General features: G+C 44.5%; 2 protein-coding genes across 5 annotated transcripts in view; one reads left to right on the top strand and one right to left on the bottom strand.

Annotated features, from left to right (window-relative positions):
* The window catches only part of LOC138749995 (transmembrane protease serine 6-like), a 125,976-nt gene extending 116,913 nt beyond the window's left edge, over window positions 1-9,063 (bottom strand). The window contains exon 1 of the mRNA XM_069912132.1: window positions 7,515-9,063. The gene's annotated coding sequence lies outside the window, so the exon portion shown is untranslated. The remainder of the gene's footprint in view (window positions 1-7,514) is intronic.
* Window positions 9,064-14,251: 5,188 nt separating this feature from the next.
* Window positions 14,252-21,010, top strand: part of LOC138749392 (NADPH--cytochrome P450 reductase-like) — a 91,468-nt gene continuing 84,709 nt past the window's right edge. For 2 of the 4 annotated variants that reach the window (XR_011348605.1, XM_069910661.1), the window contains exons 1-2: window positions 14,252-14,338; window positions 15,538-15,677. The gene's annotated coding sequence lies outside the window, so the exon portion shown is untranslated. The other 2 variants (XM_069910664.1, XM_069910665.1) reach the window with 2 other exon arrangements.

The following is a 21,010-nucleotide window of genomic DNA, read 5'->3' as shown; positions in this document are numbered from 1 at the left end:
GGAAGCAGTTTGTACATTGTCCCCATGACTGAGTGGGTTTTCCCACTGTTCAAACCATACCAGGGGTGTAAGTTAATTGGGTGTAATTTGGCAGCACAGACTCGTGTGCCGAAAGGGTTTGTTACCCTGTGAGTTTAAATGTTTTTAAAAAGTTAAGAGTCCCAACCCAAAACATTGACTGTCCATCTCCATCCGTGACCCTGACCTGCTGAGTTCCTCCATTGGTGAAAGAATAAATGATACACTCTCTGCTCTTCAGAAGGTAACGTGGGCTCTTCTACATCCACCACAGATGGCCAGCATAAACCTCACCAAAAAGGCAGCATTACTGCACAGTTGTGAACTCTGGAGTTAAAGGTTATCCTTTAGTTTATTAAACCCTGATGCAAAAATTATAATATTAAGCAGTTACAGTTTTTAATTTGTTGTGCAATTAAATAAAATCCAACGCATACTCTCACCTTGGCCCTGGAGGTCGCTGGACCATGCCTCTGATGTGAACTCTCGCCCTGGCCCCTCTCATCTTCCCTTTCCTTCCTCTAATCCACATCCTTCCCCTCCTTCCCTTGGATCCATCCTACCTTCCACCTCCTGATCCACCCCATGCTCACTCCCCACCTCCTCCCCAACACTGACCAACCCCCAACCCCTGGCTGGTCTTTACCATCCCTCTCGACCTTCCTTTCTCAGAGACTGAACAAATGCTTTGGCCTCAGTAGAGGCTTCACCTTCATCCCCCTTTCATCCACACCTCAATGAGTTCTACACGTCTTCTTCTGTCGGCTCCATCTTCACGCCTACATCAACATTGATTCTCGACCCTCCACTACAGACCTTTCTCCTGCTTTAAACCTTCTTCCTCCTCCTGGACACCTCGTTCTGGACTTTTGCCTGCTCCGGACTTTTATATTTCCAAATAACTCTGAGACATCAAACCTCTCGACTTCACTCTCCTCACATTCCAACCTCACCCCCTCAGAATGCCTGGCCATCCAATCGCTCTGCACTAACCTCAATCTTACTGTCAGACTCGCAGACAAGGGTGTGCCGTTGTGGTCTGGTGTACTGACCTCTATCTGGCTGAAACCAGACGACATCTCTCAGACAACTCCTCTTACTTACCCCTCCAACAGGACCCCACCAAAACTCATCAAACAACTGAATCACACACTATCACTGAACTCATCATTTCTGGTCATCTCCCTCCAACCCTACATTTCCCAAACTTGTACTGTCTGGTTTTAACTCCAACTCAAGATCTACAAATCCAATTGTCTGGCAGAACCATCATTTCTGCATGATTTTGCCCCACCAAACTGGCGTTCACATAGCTCAAATCTGTTTTGTCCCCTCCAGTCCAGTCCCTCCCCACTTCACATGCCCTCCATCACTTCAACAACTTCCAGTTCCCTGAATCCGACCACTTTGTCTTCAGCATCTCACGATACCCCTCCATCCCCCATACCAAACACCACATAGCTCTTCACTTAATCTTCAGCATCACGATACCCCTCTATCCCCATACCAAACACCTCATAGCTCTTTACTTAATCTTCAGCATCACTGTACCCCTCCATCCCCATACAAAATGCCTCATAGCTCTTCATTTAAACTTCAGCATCACTGTACCCCTCTATCCCCATACCAAACACCTCATAGTTCTTCACTAAATCTTCACCATCACTGTACCCCTCCATCTCCCATACCAAATGCCTCATAGCTCTTCACTTAATCTTTAGCATCACGATACCCCTCTATCCCCATACCAAACACCTCATAGCACTTCACTTAATCTTCAGCATCACTGTACCCCTCTATCCCCATACCAAACGCCTCATAGCTCTTCACTTAATCTTCAGCATCACTGTACCCCTCTATCCCCATACCAAACGACTCATAGCTCTTCACTTAATCTTCAGCATCACTGTACCCCTCTATCCCCATACCAAATGCCTCATAGCTCTTCACTTAATCTTTAGCATCTCTGTACCCCTCTATCCCCATACCAAACACCTCATAGCTCTTCACTTAATCTTCAGCATCTCTGTACCCCTCTATCCCCATACCAAACACCTCATAGCTCTTCACTTAATCTTCAGCATCACTGTACCCCTCTATCCCCATACCAAACACCTCATAGCTCTTCACTTAATCTTCAGCATCACGATACCCCTCCATCCCATATCAAATGCCTAATAGCTCTTCACTTAATCTTCAGCATCACGATACCCCTTTATCCCAATTCCAAACACCTCATAGCTCTTCACTTAATCTTCTGCATCACTGTACCCCTCCATCCCCATACCAAATGCCTAATAGATCTTCACTTAATCTTCAACATCACAATACCCCTCTATCCCCAAACCAAACACTCATAGCTCTTCACTTAATCTTCAGCATCACGATACCCCTCTATCCCCATACCAAACACCTCATAGCTCTTCACTTAATCTTCAGCATCACAATACCCCTCTATCCCAATACCAAACACCTCATAGCTCTTCACTTAATCTTCAGCATCACTGTACCCCTCTATCCCCATACCAAATGCCGCATAGCACTTCACTTAATCTTCAGCATCACTGTACCCCTCTATCCCCATACGAAATGCCTCATAGCTCTTCACTTAATCTTGAGCATCACTGTACCCCTCTATCCCCATACCAAATGCCACATAGCTCTTCACTTAATCTTCAGCATCACTGTACCCCTCTATCCCCATACCAAATGCCTCATAGCTCTTCACTTAATCTTCAGCATCTCTGTACCCCTCTATCCCCATACCAAACACCTCATAGCTCTTCACTTAATCTTCAGCATCACTGTACCCCTCTATCCCCATACCAAACACCTCATAGCTCTTCACTTAATCTTCAGCATCACGATACCCCTCCATCCCATATCAAATGCCTAATAGCTCTTCACTTAATCTTCAGCATCACGATACCCCTCTAACCCCATACCAAACACCTCATAGCTCTTCACTTAATCTTCAGCATCACGATACCCCTCTATCCCCATACCAAACACCTCATAGCTCTTCATTTAATCTTCAGCATCACTGTACCCCTCCATCCCCCATACCAAATGCCTAATAGATCTTCACTTAATCTTCAGCATCACGATACCCCTCTATCCCCAAACCAAACACTCATAGCTCTTCACTTAATCTTCAGCATCACGACACCCCTCTATCCCCATACCAAACACCTCATAGCTCTTCACTTAATCTTCAGCATCACAATACCCCTCTATCCCAATACCAAACACCTCATAGCTCTTCACTTAATCTTCAGCATCACGATACCCCTCTATCCCCAAACCAAACACTCATAGCTCTTCACTTAATCTTCAGCATCACGACACCCCTCTGTCCCCATACCAAACACCTCATAGCTCTTCACTTCTATCTTTTTTTAATACTTTATTTTTGATTTTCAAAGACTCATATATATTCAGACAATATTCTTCTTTCATCCCTACCCCCTTCCACTCTCCCCCCCTCCCCACAATGGCTCAGTACAACTGAGAACAAAGTTATACAAATAGAAAAAAACAAATCCCGTTGAGTCAACGATCCCTGAGAAAAACCCCAGGTTCTTAAATAAAAAGGGGGTAAGGGGCAAAAGAACAAGAGCCAAATCCCCCATATCACCCTCTAATGAAGATATTGTGTTTCCTCCATAGATTCAATATGATTTTCTCCAGGGAATACAACTCCACATTTTCATAATCCATTGTGTGATATTTAGTTGTGAGTTGGACTTCCACGTAATCCTATACACTTCCTGGCTACCACAATGGCGACCTTCACAAATGGATATGGTACTTGGACAGTTTAAAACACACGCCTATAATGTTCCCCAGAAGGTACAATTCCAGATCCTGTGGAAAATTCACCTTTGTAATTTTTTTTCAGAATGTCCCCGAGGTCCTCCCAGAAGGTTGAATGGATAAATGTTCCAGTCTCCACACCACACCTGAAGCACGTTTCTGAAATTTCTGGTTTAGATGTACGTAACATTTGTGGTGTGAGGTATAGTTGATGAACCAATCTGTACCTGGCATTAATAACTGAGGTCACAAATCTGACCAGCAATACTCATGACCAAGTCCGACTCCCAACTTTCCTTTGACCTGTGTAATCCTGGCTCCGGGCCCTCACTTTGGAATATGAAATATATTATAGAGATAAATGTACACATATTCCCCCTTCAAATTAGAGTCCCCATGTCACAGTACATGGACAGGGTCAGAGATGGTCCCAATTTGTATCTTAAAAATGACCTTATTTCCAGATAGCAGAAGAATGTTCTATTTGACAAATTATATTTGTTCCTCAGTTACTTGAATGATATGAGCTGCCCTCACTTGTAACAATCCTCAATATTCCTGATCCCCTTCTGGTACCAGGTATCCAGGATCTTATTGTCTAGAGTCAAGGGCATTTTGGGACATATCCCCACCTTCAATCCAATACATTGATTCATTTTTTGTATCTGAAGTACATATTTTAGAGTGGGGTTATCCATTTTTAAAAAAAATTAATTTAGTGTCCCATTTATATATAAACTCTCCTATCTTTTCACCTACTGCATGTTGTTCAATTTGTGCCTGGGGTGGTTGGGGGGGGGGGGGTCCCTTACTCAAAAAGCGAGACGATAAACCTCACCTGGATTGCCCAGTAATATTTTTTGAGATGTGGCAATTTTAAACCCCCTAGTTTGTAAACCAGAGTCAACTTTTCCACAGAGATTCCAGCTACTTTACCATTCCACAGAAACTTTCTGACACATCTGCTGAGCACCTTAAAGAAGCCCTGGGCCAATGGAAGAGGTAACAACTCAAATAGATATTGTAGCTTTGGCATCACCTTTATTTTAACGCAGTTAACTCTGCCTACAAAGTTATGGGCAGTGTTCTCCATCTTCTGATGTCTTCCTCAATCTTCTGGAGCAAAGAGGGATCATTGAGTTTGTATACGTTGCATAAATCCTTGCCTACTTTTATCCTCAGATATTTACTGCCTTCTTGTGGCCATTTGAATTGACTTCCCTGTAGGTATTGTCTATAATTCCCCCTTCGTCAATAGGAATCATTTCACTCTTGTCCAGATTTACCTTATCCTTCGAGACCTTCTCATAATCCTCTAGTAGGATTCTCAGCCTGGCCACCACCGCACCCCCAAGTCCGTCAAATACACTAACACATCATTAGCGAATAAGTTCCACCTGGCCCATCTTGAACCCCTTTTTGCTGCATAATGGCTTCTGCCAGTGGCTCAATTGCCACTATGAACAGCATTGGGGTCAATAGACAGCCCTGTCTACTTCACCTAGTCAATGGAAACACTGGAGACATCTGCCCAATTGTAATAACTTTAGATTGGGGTTGATAGTAGAGTGTCCTAACCTAATTAATAAATATTTGTCCCAGTCAAATTTCTCCAGTACCTTGAACAAAAAGGCCCATTCCAATCTGTCGAAGGCTTTTGCCACATTCAGAGCTATGGCCACTTCTGGATCCACCCCGACTGTGCTAGATGTATTACATTAAACAATCTAGCTATGTTGTTTGATAATTGCCTCTTTTCTACAAATCTAGCTTGTAAGGATTTGTTAATTTTAGCAAATATACTGTCAATTGCCAATGCTTTTGCTACGATTTTATAATCTGCATTCAATAGCAAGATAAGAGGAGGGGTTCAATGAATCCCTATACTTTTTCATGATCATCGTGATAATTGTTGTTGAGAAAGACTCTGGGAGGGTATGTGTCTCCGCTGCCTGATCTATCACCTTCATAAGAAGAAGCATTAAGAGATCTCTGAACTCTTTATAGAATTCCATAGTGAAACCATCCTCCCCCGGTGATTTATTAGCCTACAGTGAGCTTGTTTTTAAAAAATGTCCTCTCGAGAGAAGAGAGCATTCAGGCCCTCCCGATCTTCCTGATTCAAATTTGGTAGTTCCAATGTAAGCAAGAAATTATCTATTTTAGTGCCTCCCCCCAACTCTGATTCATACAGCTCTTCTGAATGTTTCATTTATTTCCTTTGGTTTATGTGAAATCTCGCCTTCTCCCATGTGGATCACATTGATTGTTCTTAAGACATTTTCCGCCCTCACCTGTCAGGACAAGACTTTATGGGTCCTCTCCCCCCAGTTCACAATACTGTTATCTAGATCTTAAGGTCAATTTCTCAGTCCCCCAATAAAAAAGGTAAGAAATCCACTCCCCCCAAAAAAAACACAGAAAGATATGTCTTAGAATAATTATCCAAACTAGAAGGATCTATTTTTATTGACTTTACCAGGTCCAGGGAGTGTGCGTATGAATTTCATCAATACAAAAAAGCAAGTTAAAATTACATTATGTTGTCAGATTGCATTTTATCTCTTGATTTTACCATAATGCATCTCATATTAATCATTATATCTCATCATTATATTAAACATTCAAAAACATAATTTCACAAATATAGGCTCCATATTTTCAAAAATAACTATAGGATATTTATTTATTTTCCCAAATATAATCATCTCAATAAAGTGCAGCTTCATCTTTCTGAACCTATATAATTATCAAGTTACTTTTGCTAGATATTGCTAAAATAACTCTTTACAAATTTTTTTTAAAACCTATTAACTATAAATCAAAATCTCTGCAACTTCTTTAATCCAGTAAAATTAACTCTCCTTAAACATCTCTAACCCAAAAGAGAAGTAAAAAGAAAAAAGAAGTAATGAAATTAACACACATCTTAAACATATAACCAGTTACAACAACCCATCAGAATGCTGTCCAATATAAAACAGCACTATGCCCCTCTACTCTACGGGCTGTGGCTCTCACCACAGTAGGCACATGATGATTAGGAAAAGGATGGTGGAATCCACACCTCCCCACCCAATAAAATGTTCACAAATAGTAATACAAACATATCAAGAAAAAATACTTGTTACTTCCATATTTTAATCCAAATGAGCATTCAACAAACAATTTCAGTTCACTTTAATTTCCAAATCTCACCCTCAATAACCTCTTTATTTCTCCCACTTTCTCCATCAAAAGGGTAGCCATGGGTACCCTCATGGAGCCCAGCTCTTCTTGCCTTTCATGTGACAAGTATGCACAGGAAAGTTCCTTAAACCCTTTTTCTGCTACATTGATGACTTCTAGATCGGTCTCTCTCTCCCTTCTGCCTCCTTTCCCTAGCTCTGCTTCCACAGAATCCCAACTATTCTCACCTTTCCTCCCCACTGTCCCATCACATCTAATTAGCCCCTTTGTCCACTGGTCTTTACTCCTCTCCCTACTGATACTTCCCTTCCTGGTCTACCTGCTTTTTATTCATGCCATGAAGAAGGGCTTAGGCCTGCTACGTTGGTTATAATGTAAATATTTACCTCCTTATGAATACCGCAAGAACTGCTGAGTTCTCCAGCAAATCTGTGTTTTCACTATAATCACATCTGCAAGATTTTGTGTTTCACCCCAAAGTATAATTTTACCTGGAATGGAATATCATTGTTATTCCAGACATTCTCCCAGTCATAACTGTTGGGCAAGGACACCCCTTTTGTATTTCAATATATCCCACGGTATGCTGCGATGTGTCGGCTGTATTTCCACCATGCTTCCAATGTCAGTCACTGCTTTAAACACCTGTGTTGCAAGCTGGAATCACAGGACCTGGTGATGTCATTTGGTGGAGCACAAACAGGGTTCAACAGTGTTCCAGTAGAGTGCCATTTAAATGGTGGCAAGACATCTTCCCTCCTGTTCTCCAAACTGTTGCAATGTACATCAACACCACTGTTTGCCTTAACTGCTGACTTCATCTGGATGTTTGCTTTCAGTCACTGTTGGGCAAGGTCACCTTTTGTAGTTCAATATGCCCCAATCTACCACCCATCACCATTCAGCCTTTATGTTTTCTTTACCACACTGGATGACTTCACATTTGTCCTCATTAAACTGCATCTATTATGTACTTACCTACTCATTCAACCTCATGAGAACTCACACCTCATCCAGTTTCATAACCTTGGCTACTTGAGAAATACTACATTTGGTTCCCTCATTCAGATCATTGATAATTATATTGTGAGCTCCAAGCATTGATCTTCTAGCATCCCACTAATTAGCATTGCTACCCCACCCCCAAGACCCATTTATTCTTACCTAGATGAAGGGTTCTGCCCCAAAATGTTAGTTACCTGTAGATGTTGTATTAACTGCTGAGCTTCTCCACCATTTTTGTGTATATCACAATATCTGCAGACTTTTCTGATTAACTCCATTTATTCCTGACCATCAATCCATACCAGCATATTGCTTGCAAACCATCATGCTTTCAAGTTTGCACATTAATCTTTTATGTGGGAAAGACCTTCTGAAAAATCCCAGTTCCCCACCTCTACTGATTTGTCTTTCGTTATTCTGCCAGTTACATCATCAACAAACTTCAGGAGCGATTTGTCAAAATTGATCGCACATTGGCAAAATCCAAGGTTACTTTGGCTAGCTGGTCCTGTTATTTTCTTGGCATCCTGTTGTTAAACACTGCCATTTCCACGTCTAGCAACGACCTGCCTATTTTATCTCTTCATGGCGATCTGTGCATGATTTTACATACCTCGTATTCTGTTGATTGACTAAAGGTAAAGGTTCCATTATTCTCACATAATACTACATTTAGAATGTAACAAACATGAAATTCTTTATAACTTTTTCCACTGTAAGGAAGACAGAGAATCGCCACTTTGTCCAACGTCCCTCACAGAAATGAGGCCTCAGTGAGGAACGAACTCGCATGTTATAATGGAGGGGGTTGTTTGTTGATAAATATAGTGTGTACTTCCAGAGCTCAGTCCCGACTACAGTGAATCCTATTTATCTAGGGATGGATTGTTTTTTTTTAAACAGACAAGTGAAAGATCAATGGTTGTTGTGTGGCAGGGGGCAACATCATGGATCAGGAATGTGGCTTGTGGCTGGAGGTGAGATCTGGGGTGCTTGCACGTTGGTTTCTATTGAAACTAAAAGCCAAAACTTGTTTATACCACATTTATCAACCCCCCCCCCCCCTTCCCCCATTCTCACAATAACATAGTTATCATATGCATCGTGGAGAGTTAATCAAGAGAAAATGAGGACCTGGTGTGTAAAATTTTGTGCAGATGTGCAAGAAGGGATAAAATGCCCAGGTCAATGCTGGTTATTGATTGCAGTTGTAAACGGTAGGATTGATTGCTGCATGTCACTGCCAGTTATTTGCAAGAGGTCTCTGCCCCTATCCCTCACAAGTAATGAGAACTTTGTGTCTAAAACTATGACAGCAAGAAGCCATCTAACAATTGACATTCACCAATATTACCCTTGCTGGTATATCCACTGTAGTAGGTATAACTGACCAGAAACACATCCAGACCAGTCACTCAACGAATCTTATAGACGTTAGAGATTTAGTGATGAATAACTCACCCTCTGATTTCCCACAATCTTGCCTTTCCATCTTGCACAATGGATCAATAAGGGCAAGTTAGGGAATACGCTCTCCTTGACGACTGCAGCTCAAGCAATACTCAAGCAGGGGCAGACTAACCGTTAGGCTGAGTAGGCTTAAACCTATGGGCCCGGAGGGTGGGGGGCCTGGCAGGAGCGGGGATGTCGGGCTTCCGGGCAGGAGCAGGTACCTTGGGCTCTACAATTCTTTGGACCTCAAAGTTCAACCCCCCATCCCCACCCCGGCATTTACTGACCCTCTTTCAAGAGCCTAACATTTTTTGACCGTTTGGATCGATCCATCAATCCCCAAGGTTCAATATCAACACTTTGAAGATCTCTAATATGCTATTTAACATAACATAATGTCACTTTATTCCATTCAACAAAAGGTGGGGCAGGGGAGCAAGGTCAGGGGGAGCCCTACTAAAGTTCAGCCTAGGGGCCCGGGCGGTAATTAATCTGCCACCGTACTCAAGGCACTTGACATCATCCAGTGTAGCTTTAACAGTGTCTCTACACCACCAGGGCATCGATTCTAAAAGGTTCACATTCCACAGACACAAAAAATATGCTCTATTAATTAATCAAGTCTTCTTAAAAAGTATCACTCAATCCCACAACATATTCCATCAAATAATAGAACAACAGTGACAGATGGACTGACGCCATACATACCACCCTGATCTGGACAATATTGCCACTTCATCATCGGCACTGGGTACAAATCACTTGCAGTTCACATGCACCTCTTCCAATCTAATGTACTGTATTCAGTGTTTACCATGTGGTCTCCCTTCCAAAGGAAAAATCAAAACCAGACAGAATGGTAACTTGCAGAGCATCTGCATTCAGTCCAAGTTGCCCAATACTTTAATTCACCATCCCACTCCTATTTTGATGCTAACACTGTTTTCTTGAGGCCCAGTAGAAACCTGGGGCAAAACAATTTCTCTCCTTCGTGGCTCATTGCTGCCTTCCAGACTCAACATCACATTCAACAAACCTGGCCAGTTCGGCAAGAGACCATCCATTTGTTGTATTGGCTCAGTTTTTCTCTTTTCATTAACGTGATCATGCCTGCTGGGCACTTCATACAACTCTGCTTGTATTTTCCCTCTTCATTTACATATAAACTAGATGGATTCATCAACAGCTGGCCACCATTGCAATATCACCCTATCAGAAATATTTACTCTATCCAAGCTACCTCTCCCCCTGATGCTTAGCAACTAAAAACTAACTTACTTTCTCTCTCTCCAAATTTTGGTGAAGGTCACACAGATGCTGACAGACTTTCATTGCATCTATACTTTGCACTTATTTGGGCAGCATGGTTAGTGTAGAAGTTAGCACAATGCTGTTATAGCGCCAGCGACTGGGTCCCGAGTCTGTGTGGGTTTCCTCCAGGTGCTCTGGTTTTCACCCACCTTTCAAAACGTACCAGGGGTTGTAAGTCAATTGGCTGTACGGGCTCATGAGTGAAAGGGCCTGTTACTGTGCTGTGTGTCTAACTTTAAAAAATAAAATATAAATGAAACAAACTTCATTCATTCAATATGAATTTTTCCAGCCTTTTTTCCTTTCTTTTGCTTGGCTTCGCGGACGAAGATTTATGGAGGGGTATGTCCACGTCTGCTGCAGGCTTGTCGGTGAAGCAGGCCCACCAGTGGCTCTACTTTCAGAGGAGTTTGAGGAGATTTGGTATGTCACCGAAGACTATCGGAAACTTCTGTAGGTGGAGAGCATTTTGGGTGGTTATATCTTCTTCAGCATGATGCTGAACCAAGCCATGAAAGACCTCAACAATGAAGACGCTGTTTACATCCGGTACCGCACGGATGGCAGTCTCTTCAATCTGAGGCGCCTGCAAGCTCACACAAAGACACAAGAGCAACTTGTCGTGAACTACTCTTTGCAGACGATGCCGCTTTAGTCGCCCATTCAGAGCCAGCTCTTCAGCGCTTGACGTCCTGTTTTGCAGAAACTGCCAAAATGTTTGGCCTGGAAGTCAGCCTGAAGAAAACTGAGGTCCTCCATCAGCCAGCTCCCCACCATGACTACCAGCCCCCCCACATCTCCATCGGGCACACAAAACTCAAAACGGTCAACCAGTTTACCTATCTCGGCTGCACCATTTCATCAGATGCAAGGATTGACAACGAGATAGACAACAGACTCGCCAAGGCAAATAGCGCCTTTGGAAGACTACACAAAAGAAAAACAACCAACTGAAAAACCTCACAAAGATAAGCGTATACAGAGCCGTTGTCATACCCACACTCCTGTTCGGCTCTGAATCATGGGTCCTCTACCGGCATCACCTACAACTCCTAGAACGCTTCCACCAGCGTTGTCTCCGCTCCATCCTCAACATTCATTTGAGCGCTTTCATCCCTAACATCGAAGTACTCGAGATGGCAGAGGCCGACAGCATCGAGTCCACGCTGCTGAAGATCCAGCTGCCCTGGGTGGGTCACGTCTCCAGAATGGAGGACCATTGCCTTCCCAAGATCGTGTTATATGGCGAGCTCTCCACTGGCCACTGTGACAGAGGTGCACCAAAGAAGAGGTACAAGGACTGCCTAAAGAAAGCTCTTGGTGCCTGCCCCATTGACCACCGCCAGTGGGCTGATATCGCCTCAAACCGTGCATCTTGGTGCCTCACAGTTCGGCGGGCAGCAACCTCCTTTGAAGAAGACCGCAGAGCCCACCTCACTGACAAAAGACAAAGGACGAAAAACCCAACGCCCAACCCCAACCAACCATTTTGCCCCTGCAGCCGCTGCAACCATGTCTGCCTGTCCCGCATCGGACTTGTCAGCCACAATCGAGCCTGCAGCTGACGTGGACATTACCCCTCCATTAATCTTCGTTCGCGAAGCCAAGCCAAAGGTATAGAGGCAGTGGCGATTTAACCATTAGGCTGAGTAGGTTTAAGCCCAGGGTCACGGAAGGGAGGAGAGGGGCCAGTAGGAACAAGGACGTTGGACTCCTGTCAGGAGTGGGGAGTTGGGCTCCCAGCAGGAACAGGGACCTTGGGGTCTACATTTATTTCAACTCCAAAAGTTCAATTGACTCCTCCCCCTTCCCAGTGGCATTTATCAACCCACTTTTGATCCCCTGGCATTTTTCAACCCCTTGGATAGACCCATCGACCCCCAGGGGTTGATACCGACCAGTTTGGAGACCCCCAATATGTTATTTAACATATCGTCACTTTATTCTATTCAATGAAGGTGGGGGGGGGGGGGGGTAGAAAGGTCAGGGGGGAGCCTTACTAAAACTCAGCCTAGGAGCCCAGATGGAAGTTAACCTGCCACTGTACGGAGGTGGCAACAATCAGGACAAGCAAAAACTATAGGGATGTTAACTTGGCCTGCCACATCACGGTTACAAGTCTTCACTCCATTGAAGACATGAACAAGAGGCAGTGTCTTAAGAAATCAGCCTCTATCCTCAAAGACCCCATCACTCAGGCCACGTCCTCTTCACTCTGCTACCATCAGGCAGGAGGTTTAGGAGCCAAAAGACGAGCCCTCTGCATCACAGGGACAGCTTCTTCCCTGCTGCCATCAGGTTCCTGAATGACCAATGCTTCAGTTTGCCTTCTTCTTGCACTATTTTCCTAAGGTGGTTTATACAAACGTTTGCACTGTGCGATGCCTTCGCAAAACGACGAATTTCGCGACTCACGACCACAGATTCTGAGTCGGCATCCCGCAGTTTGTTCAGCATTCCAACAAGCCGCACTTCTCCTCTTTGGGCTACGAGTCCTGGAAGACACCACCTGCTCCCTAGCACTTGAGCCCAGAAGCTGTGCACAGGAGCACTGGAGAAACTCAGCAGGTCAACGGGACACAAAGGGTAACCACAGCGCCCTTCGTCAAGGTCAGATATAAATATGGGCACCCAAAGGAGAAGGAGGGCAGGGGCGAGGAGGGCAGAGGGGAGGAGGAGAAGGAGGTGTGGGGAAAGGGAGAGGGAGAGGGAGGGGAAGGGGAGGGGGAAAGATGAAGGAGGGGAAGGGGAGAGGGGAGGAGGGAGGAGGGAGAGGGAGAGGAGGAGGGAGAAGGGGGGAGGGGGAAGAGGAAGGGGAGGGAGAGGAAGGGGAGGGAGAGGAAGGGGGGAGGGAGGGGAGGAGGGAGAGGGAAGGAGGAGGGAGAGGGAGGTGGGAGTAAGTCGTTAAAACATTAATTAAATATTTGGCTGGCGGGTGTCATTTGGCCAATGGAAGCGACGCGCTGCAGCGCACCCAGCCAGCCCCGACCAGCTATGCACCCCACCTCCCAGCCGGCCACACCACTCCCGACGATGGGGAGACCATGCAATGACACTCCACGTCAGCCTGTCAGGCACGATCTTCTCGCCCAACCATTGCAGACTCTGCTCTTCCTTCCTGACCTATCATGAAGGCATGTGTCAGTGCATGATGCTGACTCCCACCTCGGCGTCCTGTTCCAGAACCCCTCCCTCCCTCCCTCCCAGCCTGGCTCATTCAGGAATGCACCACAGCTTCATAGGGGAGCTAGAGTTTAGAAATAATACCTTTTGTTGAAAAGAGCAGCGGCCGTTTGTTGGAATGGAGTGGTAGCATTTTAACTCGGGCTCATTTAATGCAAGTGTGATCAGGTTGGAGGATGAAAGCGACCTGTGTTTACTGAGGTTGTAGAGTTAGGTGTCTTTCCCCCCCCCCGGTGGGAGCAGTGGTACCGTCCGTAGTCCGGCCCACCCCCGCCCCGCCCCTCCCCTCCCCTCCCCTCCCCTCGGACCCGACCGCTCGTGGGCCCCCCTCCCCCTACGGGACGCTGCTCCACTCTCCTTCCCGGTGAGTCCTGCCCGGTCGGCCGAAGGAGGGGGAGGGATTGGGCCCCGACGAGCCAGAGCCTCTCTGCTGCCTTTGGCCGTGCAGCTCGGGGTCAGGACCCGGTGCGGGGGCCTTGGCCGGGCCCTTGGCTGCGGGTTCGCCCCGTCAGGCAGAGGGTGTTTGGTCCGGGGTGGGGGGAGGAGGGGGAGGGGATGGAGGAGGGGGGAGGGGATGGAGGGGGAGGGGATGGAGGGGGAGGGGATGGAGGGGGAGGGGATGGAGGGGGAGGGGATGGAGGGGGAGGGGATGGAGGGGGAGGGGATGGAGGGGGAGGGGATGGAGGGGGAGGGGATGGAGGGGGAGGGGATGGAGGGGGGAGGGGATGGAGGGGGGAGGGGATGGAGGATGGAGAGGGGGGAGGGGGGAGGAGGGAAGGATGGAGGCGGGGGGAAGGAGGGAGGGATGGAGGAGGGGGGAGGGGGAGACTCCCTCTTAACCCCAGGTGATCAAGGTGAGTCCTGACGCCACTGCCTATTCTCATGATCAAGTAGAAACGAAATGCAAGTCGATTCAGAGGCAAGATCAACACTTCCTCGGCCTGGTTGCAGCTGTCAAGTATTTTGATGACCCCCACCCCCCCCCCCCCCCTCCACAAAGTTAAAAGTTGTCTGGTTTCAGGAGATTGGCCTTTCCCAGACCCCAAGAATGTTTGTAGGAGTATCGTTCGCCCCTGTCCACGGCAATCTCCAGCTCGGAGAGTAACTGTGAGGCCGACGGCAGTTTGAAAGAGTTGTGCTTCCTGTCGCCTTGTATGGTTTCAGGTTGCACATTACACTCGGCTTGTTACATTCTTCTGAGGCGTACATGTATACACGCGGTGTACTTTTTTCCCCCAATCCTGCAAGTGGTAAATTCCGGCTCTGCCGCAGGCAATAGAATCTCAGGGTTGCATGTGATGCCATGCATGTTCTCTGACCATTAATATGGAATCGGAAAATACTTGAGCAACTGCAAAAATAAACAGTGAAGCTTGGAACCACTTGCCTCTGCTTCCCCAAACTTTCACCCCATTCTTTCAGACGTGTCAGTTCCACTTGGCACATATCCTTTTGAAGAAGTTCTTGTATGGATTTGTTTGTTGATGATCAAATTTTAAAATCTGAGTTTCTTTTTCCTTGATACTCAAACTCACCATTCTTCCCTGTATACATCTAATCCAGGTCTACCCTGCTTTACGAATACTTGCTTTTTGTAATTTCGCTTTTACGAAGAAGCCAGTGTTCACTTTTACCAAAGGATTTTCGCTTTGACAAAAAAGCGGCCTGCAAGGCGGTCAGAACTCCCTGTCGTCCTGATTCTGGTCAGTGAAACAACACAGAATACATACATTATTTCCACTTTATATAGGCTATGTATTTTACTATGTGCTTTTTCCTTTATGTTAGTGTTATTTTAGGGGTTATTTAGTATGATTTGGGTTATTTTTTGGGTCTGGGAACACTTAAAAATTTTGCCCATAGAAATGAAAAGTTGATTACTTATGAAAGGTTGTGTAGGAACCTAGTTTCATAAAATGGGGTTATACCATTATCTGAACCTTCACTCTTGTGTTTGTAATTGATCAATATGATATTTCTGGTCTCCGTTTCCTATTGGCCTCTTCTAAGCAATAGACAACTGGTCATCACATAGAAACATTGCAACAGACAAGTAGATGTTTGCAAGTTATCTCTGTTCAGCAGAATTTTGAGCAATTGTAAGATCCTTTCTGTTTCCATATGACTGAACAATGTAACCCACTCAGTTCAAAATTCCTTTGTTGTCATGTAGTAATACAAAAATGTAATCCAAGGTTCCTTTTATTGCCATCTAATAACACATTAAAAATCTAATAAACATGATGTACTTGAACTTGTGTCTGCTGTAAGGCCAACAAAGAATCGCGGTCAGTGCAATGTCTTGACAGCACCAGCAATCAGGACTGGAGTTCGAATGCGATGCTGTCAGTAAGAACTTTGTATATTCTCTCCGTGTCTGTGTGGGTTTTCCCCGGGGTCTCTGGTTTCCTCCCACTGTTCAAAAGGATAATCACAAGATTACAAGGAACAGAAACAGGCCACTAAGCCCATCGAGTCTATTCCGTAAATCTACACTAAGCCACTCTACACTAGTTCCAATTTCTGGCCTTTTACTGACCAGATACTTGTCTATTTCGTGTTTAAATAGTCCCAATCATCTGGCTTCCACTGGTGTATGCGGCAGCGAGTTCTACAGATCCACGACCCTCTGACTAAAGGGTGCAAATTGGGCGAACGAACACATGGGCCGAAATAGCCTGTTACCATGCTATTGCCTGGCACCCCTGATAATCGGAGAAAGAGAAGCAAAAGAGAGTCCAATCTGAGGCATTGAGTATCCATGGATTTGGCATGGCCTCTGCAGTTCCATAGATTCCAGTTCAAACCATTGGCAATCTGAGCTCCAAATCCAAACATCCAAAACAATCAGGAAGCCTTCAGCATTCAAGGCCCTTCCTGCAGCCTGTGTGATACCTTCAGCCACTGAGCCCATTGCTGGTGTGCTCGCTGTCCTCTTGGTTCATCTCTGTGCTTCTCAATTTGGGGGGGGAGGAGGGTTTCTCCCCACATCTGGTGCCCTGTCCGCTGCTGCTCCCCTGGAGTCTGCAATTCCTTGTGATATGTTGCTCCTGCACAGACCTCCAAGGTTGCAGGATTAAAAGAAAACTCCATCGGTTCCTTTGACGAACCATTTAAATCCTGTGTGAAGCCGTCATCATTGGGACCGGATGGTAAAAGCCCTGCAGGGTAGTGCCGTGTTTGCTCACCGCTGAACTGTGTCCACACCAGTGGCCACACTGCCGTTACACCACCTTTTGCATTGCTGCTTTTTTTAAAAAAAGTTTGTTGACTTTTGCTTGCACACAGAGGTGCTACTAGCATTGCCTGGCACCCTCAGCAAGAGGCAAAAGAGTCCCCTGAGACACCAAGCATCTATGGATTCACTTCCAGTGCTTCTGCAATCTCTGCAGCAGTACAGCCTTCTGGCAAGCCTGTGCTCCCGAGTTCTGAACCTCCCATGCGAAGGAGGTTGTTCGCACCCGAGTCCCATTTTTGTGAGCCCTTCTTTCCATCTGCACCCTCACAAATCCTGGTCTCAATACCTGGTACCCATGAGCACACAGCCTGGTGCGAGTCCTACCTCACCCCTTGTGAGTCTGATGGCCAGTGAGTCCCTCAGTGGGTATCTTCCAGGCTCCCCCTTTCTCAGTGGGGGGTGGGGTAAAGTTGACAGGCAGAGATGAGGGAAGTGGAATGGAGGAGACGTGTGGTGAATTGAGCATTAAATGTCCTGGCTGTCAGTGGCATGTTATTTTATAAAATTCAGTGTTGCTTTATTGAGTAAATGTAAAGATGCTTATGTAACTTGATTATATCATCCTGTCTACAAGCATACCCCAGCCATTGTATACTGTTCTGATATTCCAAAACATTGGCGAACCTTATCTCTCCATGGAAGCTGCCTGATCTGCCAAGTCCCTCCAGCTTTTCTTTCTTTACTAAATTCTAGAATTTCAAGTTCTTGTGTTTCTCTTTCCTATAGACATGCTTTTCCCTTCCATCACTTTGTAGCCATTCTCCTGAACTCACAAGGATATTGTACCAGTTGATGAGTGTTTTATTTTTTAAATTTGGAACAAGTTGAAATAAGATTAATTTTGAAATAAGGTCACTTTGTGGATTCATCTCTCCATCCCTGACAAGGTATCGCTGCAGTGATTTAAAAAAAAATATTGCCCCTTGTGTCATCTGCATTGTCCTTTGCCCAACTGTGCTCTTCTTCAGTTGAGGAGACATTAAAAGTCCTGGCTCAATTGTTGCATTGATTTAAATGCTGTACACATAAAATGAGTATTTAAAAGCATTCATTACTTGTGTTAAATACTTGTATTAAATGGAAAGTATCATGAATGCTATAAATCTGAAATTGGGATACTAGAGCTCTTGCATGTTATCTTTTACTTTTAGAATGGTGCTTGGGGAAACAAACCATTGAAGGAACTCAGCAGCATCTGTGGAGGAAAACTGTTGGTATTTCAGACCCGAAACATCAACCATCTCTTTCCCTCCATAGATGCTGTCAGGCCCACTGAGTTCCTTCACTCAGTAACTGCTCCTTTGACTCATCCCACTTTAAGGAGTAGCCCTGGGGCTCCATGTTTGGGGCCCCAGCTATGCCTGCCTTTTTGATAGCAATGTGGAATAATCCAGGCAAAGCTCCTCAATTCTTCTCCACTTCATTTGCGACTACATTGGCTATCCACTTTACTGCCAATTTCCACACTGACTCAAATTCACTTGGTCCCCTTTCTTGATCACCTTGTCTCCATCACGGGAGACAAATGTGTGACAGATATTTTCTACAAACCCACCAACTTCCACAGCTATCTCGACTACACATCTTCACACTCTGCCCTCTAACCAGGTGACATGAAACATGGAGTTCTCCAGTTTACGCCCACCCCCCCCCCCATCTGTCTCTCTTTCCTTATCCTTGAATCTCCTTTCCTCACACTCTCTCCTTTGCTCTAGCTCTGCATTCACAGAGGTACCTCACCCCAATCAGTTCTCACCTTTCCCCTCCTGTCCTCCATTCATGTCCAATTATCACCTTTTTTTCTGTTGGCCTGTGGTCTTCCTCTGCCCCTTCCTTCTCTCAGCCCTTTTATTCAGGCACCTACCTGCTTTTTACTCATACTTTGACAAAGAGCTCAGGTCCAAAATCTTTCAAAACGATTTTTGAAGCACTGGGCAAGTCTCTATCAACTGGATCTTCCTCGGGGTGGGGGGTGGGGACGTGGCAAGATGGCGTAGAGGGCAGACATGCAGTCCTAATCCTCCCCAGCCAGTTTTTAAATTTTAATTTAAATACACAAAGCGTTTTATTTTTATTTCTAAGAATACTATTTGTTCATAATCGCGGCTAATATTAAAAAAAACCTAAGACTCAATTACAGAAGAAATAACTTTTTTTAAGTGCTGAAGAACTGAGGCCGACCAAAATTTGAAGCAATGCAAATTTGATGCGACACAAAATTGATGCGACGTAATATTGATTCGACGCAAATTTGAGGCGAAGCAAAAATTGATGCAACAAAAAATTGATGGGACGCAAAGTTGTTGCGATGCAAATTTGATGCGACACAAAATTAGATGTGATGCAAAATTGAGGTAATACAAAATTGAGGCAATGCAAATTTGATCCGATGCAAAATTTAATATGATGCAAAATTGATGTGATGCAATATTGATGAGACGCAAAATTTGAAGCGATGCAAATTTGATGCAACACAAAATTGGTGCAACACAAAATTGGTGCAACACAAAATTGGTGCAATGTAAATTTGATGCGATGCAAAATTAGATGCGATGCAAAATTGAGGCAATGCAAATTTGATCCGATGCAAAATTTAATATGATGCAAAATTGATGTGATGCGATATTGATGAGATGCAAAATTTGAAGCGATGCAAATTTGATGCAACGCAAAATTGGTGCAACAGAAAATTGATGCAATGCAAAATTAGATGCAATGCAAAATTTAATATGATGCAAATTTTACGCAATGCAAATTTTATGCAATGCAAAATTTGAAGCAATGCAAATTTGATGCAACGCAAAATTGGTGCAACAGAAAATTGATGTGATGCAAATTTAATGCGATGCAAAATTAGATACTATGCAAAATTAGATGTGATGCAAAGCTGAGGTAACGCAAAATTGAGGCAATGCAAATTTGATCCGATGCAAAATTTAATGTGATGCAAATTTGATGCGACACAAAATTGATGTGACGCGATATTGATGAGACACAAATTTGATGCAACGCATGACACCCTTATCAGGTTTGGAACATCTCCTTAAATTCAACTGTCTGAATACATGCTTCTGGTAAAATCTCCTTTTATCGTCTCTTTTTCAATACTAGACAATTTTCAATAACATGACCAGGTTTCTTACAAAATGACATACAAATCCAGAAGTTCTGTCTTTTCCTACCTTACCTTCGTCTTTTCTCTTAACATTCTCTCCAGACTTAATTTCAGGCCGACTATCCTGCTCCACATTAACTCTCTGAACAGGCTCACTATTCTGAAATGTATTTTTGTGAATTAGGGCAAATTCCTCTGCTACTCTTGCCATTTGCTGCCACATCCCCATGTCTCTCTCATCCAGGTATAATTTAATCTCATTTAGAGCACACCTTTTAATTTCTTCAATTAATATCAATTCTCCCAATCTGTCAAAATCATTATTTCTTCCTTTTGAGGCACACCAACAGACAAAACATGCAGATTTTCCTCGAGCAAAATCCATATAAGATTTCACCAAACTCCTAAATTTTTGTCAAAACGCTTCTGGAACCAACTCATAAGATTTCAATACTGTTTGTTTAACAGTATCATAATTTGCCATTTGCTCTGTAGTCAAACAAGAATATGCAATTTGGTTTTCCTTTCAATACAGTTTGGAGCATAAGAGGCCATTTTTCTTTTGGCCATCTTGAGCTCTCAGCAACAGACTTACCTCTCTACTAGCCAAAAACCTCTCACCAGGAATTTCTCTTACTCCCTTCCATCTCAATTTTTAACTTCTCCAATTGAAATCATCTGTC

Source organism: Narcine bancroftii, chromosome 14 (genome assembly GCF_036971445.1).
Source record: "Narcine bancroftii isolate sNarBan1 chromosome 14, sNarBan1.hap1, whole genome shotgun sequence".
Classification (NCBI taxonomy): Eukaryota; Metazoa; Chordata; class Chondrichthyes; order Torpediniformes; family Narcinidae; genus Narcine; species Narcine bancroftii.
Note: the sequence above shows the minus strand (reverse complement) of the source record. Positions and strands in the feature narration are given on the sequence as shown.